Consider the following 8,882-nt stretch of genomic DNA (forward strand, 5'->3'; position numbering starts at 1 on the left):
GGTCAATCAGCAGGGGGGAAGAGCTATCCAATAAATAAGCAAATACAGGGAAAAATAAAAAACTGCAGGTAAAACTAGGGACAAGAAGATAAAATTCCAGTAACTTAGGATGGCTGCTTGAGCAACCTTTTGATGACCCAATAGACTACTTGCCAGCAGTCATCTACTTAACTATTAACACCCTCCTTAATGTTAACTACCATTGGAGTAGAGGAAAAATTAGTGCAAGATGTTAGAATCGAATATATAGTCCTAATGAAAAATTTTCTGTTTCTTCTTCAAACCCCTATGATCAATCTTTCTGCATTTCCAACCTACAAATTTTGGAGTAAACAAATAAAACCTAAAAAGAAAAATATTTATGGAATAACATTTTGGCTGTAGTCTGGCTCATATGGAGAGAGAAATGCAAGAGCTCCTGAAGGAATTGCAACCTCATAAAAATCAAGAGTAGATGATTCTTGTTCCTCCATGTCCAGCTAAATTGATGTTTTTCCTCGCACTGTTGATTCCTGGTCAATTTTCGTAGATAACAATTTATCTGCTATGCCAGGGTTAATTCCCCCATCGAGTTCCTTCACAATAATTTTTCTAATTTAAAAAAAAAAAAAACTACTTATGTAAAAATAAATATATTTAAATTCTGAATAAGCAAACTGAACCAAATCAAGGTATAACTGTGTTTAGCAGTGCACATGCTAAAAAAATACAGTTCATGGGCATCTAAACTAGTCCTGCTAATTGCATGCTCTTTGGTATCAATAGAAGGCATCCTTAAGTGAGGACTTGGTAGGTTGAAGCCTCCACTTTTAAAGTTCAATTTTTCCTCTGTAATTGTAGCTCTAACATCTACATTTACTAGACAAGGAAAAAAAATTGATAAGAAAAACTATATTAACAGAAAAAATAAAATAAAAAATAAAAAAAACAAAATACAAGGAGAATAGGATGCCCTTGGAAAGAATGACAAAAGAAAAGCTCAATTAAAAAAAGAGCTGCCCTCCAATCTCTTTGAAGGTTGGCAACGACATCCCCAAGAAGATCCAAATGAGTGAGCCCAAAAAGAGGCAAGAGACACAATTCTATCCCACAACAATCGAGGAAAGATGTGCAATCCTTGATAATTATTGAACTATTCTTAATCCAAATGGTCCACAAGGTGGCAAAAAACGTGTATTTCTGTAAGGCCTTTCCTTTTTCGGCTTTTCCAAAACCCTAATATCTCACTCACAAGAAATCCCATAAGAACAGGAAAAATAAAAAGTTACTTCTGAGGCAAGAAACACAATTCTATCCCACAACAATCAAAGAAGGATGTGCAATCCTTGAAAATTATTGAACTACTCTTAATCCAAATAGTCCACAAGGTAGCAAAAAACGTGTATTTCTGTAAGGCTTTTTCTTTTTCGGCTTTTCCAAAACCCAAATATCTCACTCACAAGAAATCCCATAACAGGAAAAATAAAAAGTTACTTCTTTTAGATAAATTTCTTGAAAAACAATAGCATGAGGTCTGCATTCTAAGTTTGTAAAGATTCCAGCAATGTCAAAGTCAAAGACCTACATCAAAACTAGTCATTCACCTACACAGACAAGTGTATGGATAAATAGCAGCAGCCAAGCAAGCATCTTAGAGCAATAGGACTTCTACAAACCCCATGGATGGAGTGCATGTGCACACAGACAAATGGCTATAAATCTTAACTTGTAATTTCAATGAGTGTTTTAAATTTTTAGGGGCAATAAGCTTTTAGCTCTCCTTATGAGAAACTAATCAATTCCAAGGCAAAGACATACTAATTTTTAAATCATTCAACAATCTCTATATTTCCATTCAGAAACGAATATGATACAGTGATGCTTGTTTATCAAATTGTTCGTATTTCATTTTAGTTGTTTTGATAATTAGAAGCATTTGAGTATGTCACTAAATTGTCCCATAATACTTTCTAGTTTTGGCAAAGGGAGGCTGCAATGCTGAGGCAACAACTGCAAAATTTGCAAGAAAATCATCGGTACCACTTTTTTTTTTTTTTTACCTGCTGACATAAATTATTGATCACATATTACTCAAGGACAAGTGATACAAACTGTACATAAATTAGAAATGCAAAACACAAAACTTCAGCATGCAGAAGTAACGCACTTCTCACTGTGGACAGTTGTTGGGTCACACACTTGTTGAGTTCCAATTATGTATTTTTGTACCCCACGCCAATATGTATAGTCAAGTATTAGGTTCACTTTCTTCTTTTCAAGCATGCACAAAAAGCATATATTTTACATCTTTCTATGCCATCTTGCCATATCATATATAAATAACTTATCTATGCTTAATGTGCCTTATTACATATATTATTGCTTCTATAACATTTCTCAGTATCTAAGCCACATCTCTATTGTTCTCCAATGTAAGCACAAACATGCACCCGAATAGGAGTACATGAAGATGTTTAATACAGCACATGCTCATGCCTGAACATAATTGTGTGCACACATCTGAGATTAACGAGTTGCTGTATCGACCACCTTGCATCTATATCATAGCAAGGATCCCCTCCTAGCATCCAAAGTAGACAGCGAATATATTTTGCTAACATCAACATAAGCTGAATAGCTTGATATATTAGTAATGATTAATCAATATATTTTGGTCTTTCAATATAAGACATTCAATAGAAGTAGAGGATAAATGGAACCATTATAGGAAGTGCATAGAACTAAACCAAAATGAAAGCATCATATTATTCAAGACTGCAACCAGGCTTCCATCACCATCTCACTGAAGGTGCCATGAATCCATCCAACCTATAGTAAGACTTCAGCCCATGTACATTGGTAGTGCAATATTATCCTCTCCAAGTTAACCAGAATCAGTAAAGTCCCCAGTTAACAACCCTTCCGAGACTTCTATAAAAAAATAAATAACCCACATAACCTACAAACTTTAGGACTTTACATATAGATGTCTAAAAAACAGGAACTGAATTATATAAAGGATAGTTTAAAATAAAGGATTGAGTTGGGTGAATTAGCCAACACTGAGTGGAATGCTAATGCTGCTCAAGGCAATTGTGGGAAGACTTGTTCAAGAAATTAGTGACGATAGGGTTACATGGCAAGAAATTATTACATAGGTGATTATGTGGTTGTCATCCTACTTATAGAACATCTCATTTTCTTTGAGAAAGTGCATGTACACACTGGCTTACGGGTGTGAAAGTTAATTTTGATGATTATTAGAGTGAGACCCTCACACAAAGATGATACATCTAGCATTACTGTGAAGTTATTTGAAGTTCTGTTTTTCTGATACCAAGTTTTATTTTCCTTACATGTTGCTATATAGTCCAACATATTGTTTCTATCAGTAGAGGGTTTTTTTTGTGTTTTCTCGCTTGCATCTTGTTATCTTATCTACTTGCTTGCCTAGTCATTCCATGCATTGTTTGGATGAGCTATGTTAGCTTGACTTGGCATTGCATTTGGCAAGGGCAAAATGTTTTGCACCTAGTTAAAGGCTGCTTATGACACTTGGCATTGTCATGTTGTATAGTGTGATACTTTCATAGTGGGGCTAATGATTGGCTTCTTGTCTTGCAGACGCATTCTTTCTTGTTAATGGTTTTTTTCATTTTTCAGATATTTAGCTTATCATGTTCAAATGGAATGGAATAATTATAATGAGCTGGATTGTTTCATTTGCTGTGATTGTAAGAAATTGGGGTAATTAAGTTGAGCATTTGGTAATTAAATTGATCATGAAGAGTTTTGAGGAAATGGATTATGCAGAGTTACTAAAACTACTACCGAGACAAAAGTAAAGGTGAGTCCTCAAAATACGAACAATAGGATGATAGGATTATGTTACAAAAACTCAAATTAATTTTTTTAATAAAAAAATAGAAGTATGATTTGGACATTTTGAGGCAATATTGTGCAATTTATACCCTGTCAATAAGTGAAATTGCTATTGAACTTAGGCTAGATGTAGAACCTTATGCTTTCAAGAGGTTTCACTTAAGCTGAATGGTTGAAAAAGCATTAGGGATGCTGCCAGGCAACACATTGTGCAGTTGGCATATACAGCTCTTGTTAGCTTGACATTAAACATGGACTTGACCATAACAGGGCCATTGTTTTTGTAGGTCAATGCAATTGATGGGCAGTGTGTAATGGCCTGTGAGGTTTGGGTTTCACCAACTTAATTGCGTTGACCATAAGAATGTTTGGGCTGTGAGGTGCAGTGGTCCATAATGCTTAGTTGGATGGGTTCAAAAATTGCAGACAATTCTCTCAATCTCATCCCAGGGCTTCCTTATTGACCAGATGCTCTTCTACCCCATGCTTGAATGATGATTAATTTTGATGTAGATTTTGAAATGGACTTGAAGTTTGCGGTTTGTGTTCCCAGAGATTTGTCTTGGTAGGGGATTGTTTCTTTAGTCTCTGTTACTGAACCATCTGAGAGGAAAGCCCTTGGAAGCTTCTTCTTAAAAAAAAAAAATTGGGGGATTGGAGGGTATTCCTCACTGGCTGGCACCTATGAATGGCTTAAGGTGATTATTGAAGGGGATACTCAAGCTGTCACCCTTCATTCCTGGTGCTACCCTTCTCAGTGGGTTTTAAATCTATAGTTGAAGATGTGAGGGCACAGCTGCACAGCTTTCAAGTCTGCTGCAGGCCAAAGTCGATCGTGCATAGGTTAGGAAATGAGGTTTCTCCTTGTGTCAGTCATGGGCCTGTCAATTTAATATTTGTGGTTTCCTTCCCCCCCACCCCCCCGGGGTGGGGTTTGAGTACTTTCTCCTACCAGCATATCTTACTAACTTGGTGTTTTGGTTGGGGTTGGTCCATCTTTCCCTGTTTCATGGTTAGCTGTTAAAGATCAGTTGGATGTATTATTAAGGACAGAAAATAAGTAATGTTTTTTTAAAAAAAAATTGCTATTGGAGCAAGCTTTGGCTGATAATGTTAGTGTGGATTTGGATTGCCATCTGTACATAGGGCTTAAAGCAGGTTGGTATTGATATTTTTGAGGTCTACCAAGGTGGACCCATTTGGTTCGTTGTACTCATTGTGTACTGGGTCAAGTCCCATGGGGTTAGATGAAACCTTGGATAGCATGCCATAGCTATTTCAGTGAGAAAAATTTGCTGTGGATTGAATGTTAAAATCAGAGGATAACTTCTCTCCCAAAACTGAAAACCTGAGAAAAATTTGCCGTGGATTGAATGTTAAAATCAGAGGATAACTTCTCTCCCAAAACTGAAAACAACCTGAACTAGTGTTCCTAAGCAAATTGAGCCTAGCCCCAGTTTACTTCATATTGGGTAAAGTACAACATCTCACCCCTGTACCTATATCAAGAACCACAATATACCAGGAGACCTAGTAACACTTATTTCACTTCCAATTCCTCACAGCATGATAGCTTTGGTTCTTTATCTTGGGTAGCTTTTTGAATTGTAATAGTCTATGGCAGAAGATAATTTTTTATGGACTCTCACAGCTGGAGGGATGATAAGACAAAGAAAGCCTCATTTGTGGCATAGGTTGTGACCTAAAATGTTTTAAGCTGGAACAAATCATACCAATACGACTGGCTAATTGTTAATTGTTAATCTAACAATTTGATCATCAATGAATTTTTAGAAGTACGAAGTTGTTTTCTGATAATTTAAGCTACCACGTACATATGCAGTATAAGCATTCTACTGAATCTCACATCCTTCAAAATTTATTACGAGAGAGAGAGAGAGAGAGAGAGAGTACAACACCAAAGTTTACAAAGGAATGCCAACCAAAGTTCCAAGTACATCCGCTCATTCACAAGACAATATCAATAAAATCAAGCAAGTCCTACAGGTTTCTTCAAATATTTGAAAGGCCTGATGCAAGGAAGCCAACTCCCGCATTCATAGTCCATTCTTTCCATGGATGCTGTCTAAGTAAAATGCTGTTGAAAGCTGAAGAAGTTGATCTTTTGGAAGGCTTGGCCATCAAGAGAGGTGGTAGGGAAATGAATGGGTCCTTATTTGTTGTTTGCAGACAGAACTATTGCTTTCTATGGGGCAAATAAAGCACAAATCATTAAGTTGTGATGTATTCTTTTGTTCTTCAAATCAATTCCCCACCACCCCCCCCCCCCCCCTTTTAAAGGTGAACTTGAGCAAAAGCAAATTGATTCATGCGGGTGAAAGAAATGACGAAGGGTTCTTCGAAGTGGTTCTCAGATGGATGAACATATGACTAATCCCCGAGTAAATCAGACAAAGGAAAAATAGTCATATTCTTCCCAAACAGATAACCATTGTGATCAAACTAACTACTGTCATAGCTATCCAACACATGACCCCATTTCTTCTTCTCCTCAGTTATCCTTCTCATCTGCATCCCACTCCTTACCCATTCCATCATCCTCAAATACAGAAACACCTCCCCACCTCCCAAAAGAGATGGATGAACATATGATTAATCCCCGAGTAAATCAGAAAAAGGAAATATAGCCATATTCTTCCCAAACAGATAACCATTGTGATCAAACTAACAACTGTCATAGCTATCCAACACATGACCCCATTTCTTCTTCTCCTCAGTTATCCTTCTCATCTGCATCCCACTTTTACCACTCAAGGAGCCCATAATACACAGCCTTGCACACCTTTCTAAACTACAATCACACCATTAACATCTCATTTGACACTAGTATGCAACCACGTTAAAATCTAAAATTGCACAAAGGTATGTGAAAAGTCGTTGGCATGTAGAAAGTTATTTCAACTCAAGTGGAAAAGATTGGTCAACTTTAGGACCAAGATCAGCTCACAACCGGAAAAATATGCAGGACAGTCTGCTACATAGCATGATAACCACGTCAAACAATTATTACAAGTGATTTTCAAATTTTTAAGTGATATGGTGATTGGGGAATCATGATATGATATTACTTTCGCAAGAATTCATTAGCACTAACTGTAGAACTTGCATTAAAATATATGGAGGTTGACAAAGTATGGGCTTGAAGGGTATTTATTACTCATCTTCACAATTTTAAGCTACCAAGCCTCTCTACATAAAAGTACAGGTAAGGCTGCATAAATTCGGACGACCCTCCCCCTACCTTGACAAAGTGGGGAGCCTTGTGGCCCAAGGACGCTTATATATATGTGGCCAACACTTCAACATAGAGGTAGAAGTAAGTTTGTGATATATACTATAACAATAGATTTATCAAGACTATTAACACTCACAGAATAAATTTGAACTCATCAAAAGACATGGTCACCTAAATCTCATATTTGTGCCTCATTAATGGATATCAAAAAGTACCAAAAACAAATCTATATGCCTAGAAAATGCATTTCACTTTTCCATTTTAACAATTACAGGCAAATGATGGGTGAAGAGCTTTCCGGTTTGAGTGTCAAAGAACTACAGAATTTGGAGAATCAATTGGAAATGAGTCTGCGAGGTGTTCGTATGAAAAAGGTTTAAAATTCCAACCTACATGATCCTCATTCTTTAATCTTCAATACATTAGCATGGTCCTTAAACATAATTTTTTTTATGATTGTAGGATCAAATTTTAATTGATGAAATACAAGAGCTAAGCCAAAAGGTCAATCCCAAAAGCATAGGCTATACTTATCTTTTGAGATTGATTTGACTTCACATAGCTAAATTTCATTGGTTTTGGTGCAGAGGAACCTGATTCACCAAGAAAACATGGAATTGTATAAGAAGGTAAACCTTATTCAACAAGAAAACATGGAGTTATATAAGAAGGTATTGGTTAGGACTACTGACCAAAGCATTACTTATCTCTACAAACACTAATACACCTTTTTCAATATTTAAACCTATGTCACAATGTGAGTTGTGTTATAGTCGCTTAGCAGAAAAGTTTCACATACCAGGTTTATGGAACAAGGGATATGAATGGAGCAAGGAATTCCGTCCTCACAAATGGTTTAGAAATTGGCGAAGAATCACATGCACCAGGACATCTGCAGCTTTGCCAGCCCCAACAACAAAGCTATGAAACACCAGCAAGAGCTACCAAACTGGGGTAAATTTTCCACCATACAACTATATTCTATATATTCAATGAGAGTACAAGAACTGTGCCAGAAGTTGATCCCAAACCTCTCATCTTTGAAACTGCAGCAGGCTACAACTGCATTAGAGAAGGAGGATTAAATGTGGTGGATGGTACTTGATTTCCATCAGCAAAACTCCCCCATTATTTAAAAGTTATGCTTTCAATGATCATGTGTGGAATATAAACCACAAACTGTCCAGCAACAAACACTTCGGTTTGACAAGCTCAGCACCCAATTTTCGCATGTATGAAAATATGAACCCCCCCCCCCCCCCCTCCCAAAAAAAAACAGCTATCTGTGTAAAGAAACAAAGATTGCTTGCAATAAAGAAAAGGCACTGCATGTGTGTCAGTTGACTTTGAGCTGCCAACAAGAAATTTTCTTTTTCATTGATTAAAGATAAAAGTATATTTCCAGATGATTAGCAGCAGAAATAATAGCAACACTTGTTTTTCAAAAGATTAGTTTATGTGTGTTTAGGGATGTTTTGATGCTCTGTTTCCATTTCTGTTTCCACTTTTTTAAAACTTTGTCATGTGTTCCATTCTGCAAAAAGTGGAAACAGATTTTTCAGTGAATCTTAACAACCATGTATAGTTTTGAAAATATAAAACAAAGCAAAACATGGAAACAGTAACAACATAAACCAAAATTTTTATAAACACGCCAGAAATTAGCTTGTTAAGCAAGAAATAACAAAAAAAGTATTCATGTGATTAAGTAAAAGAAATGACACAAAGCAAATAAACAATGGATAAATATCAAACAACAGACTAA

At 36.3% G+C, this 8,882-nt stretch overlaps 1 pseudogene; it reads left to right on the forward strand.

Annotated features, from left to right (window-relative positions):
- LOC131162711 (MADS-box transcription factor 23-like) overlaps positions 1 to 8,222 on the forward strand; it is a 75,338-nt pseudogene extending 67,116 nt beyond the window's left edge.
- Positions 8,223 to 8,882: the final 660 nt, after the last annotated feature.

Source organism: Malania oleifera, chromosome 8, assembly GCF_029873635.1.
Source record: "Malania oleifera isolate guangnan ecotype guangnan chromosome 8, ASM2987363v1, whole genome shotgun sequence".
Taxonomy (NCBI): Eukaryota; Viridiplantae; Streptophyta; class Magnoliopsida; order Santalales; family Ximeniaceae; genus Malania; species Malania oleifera.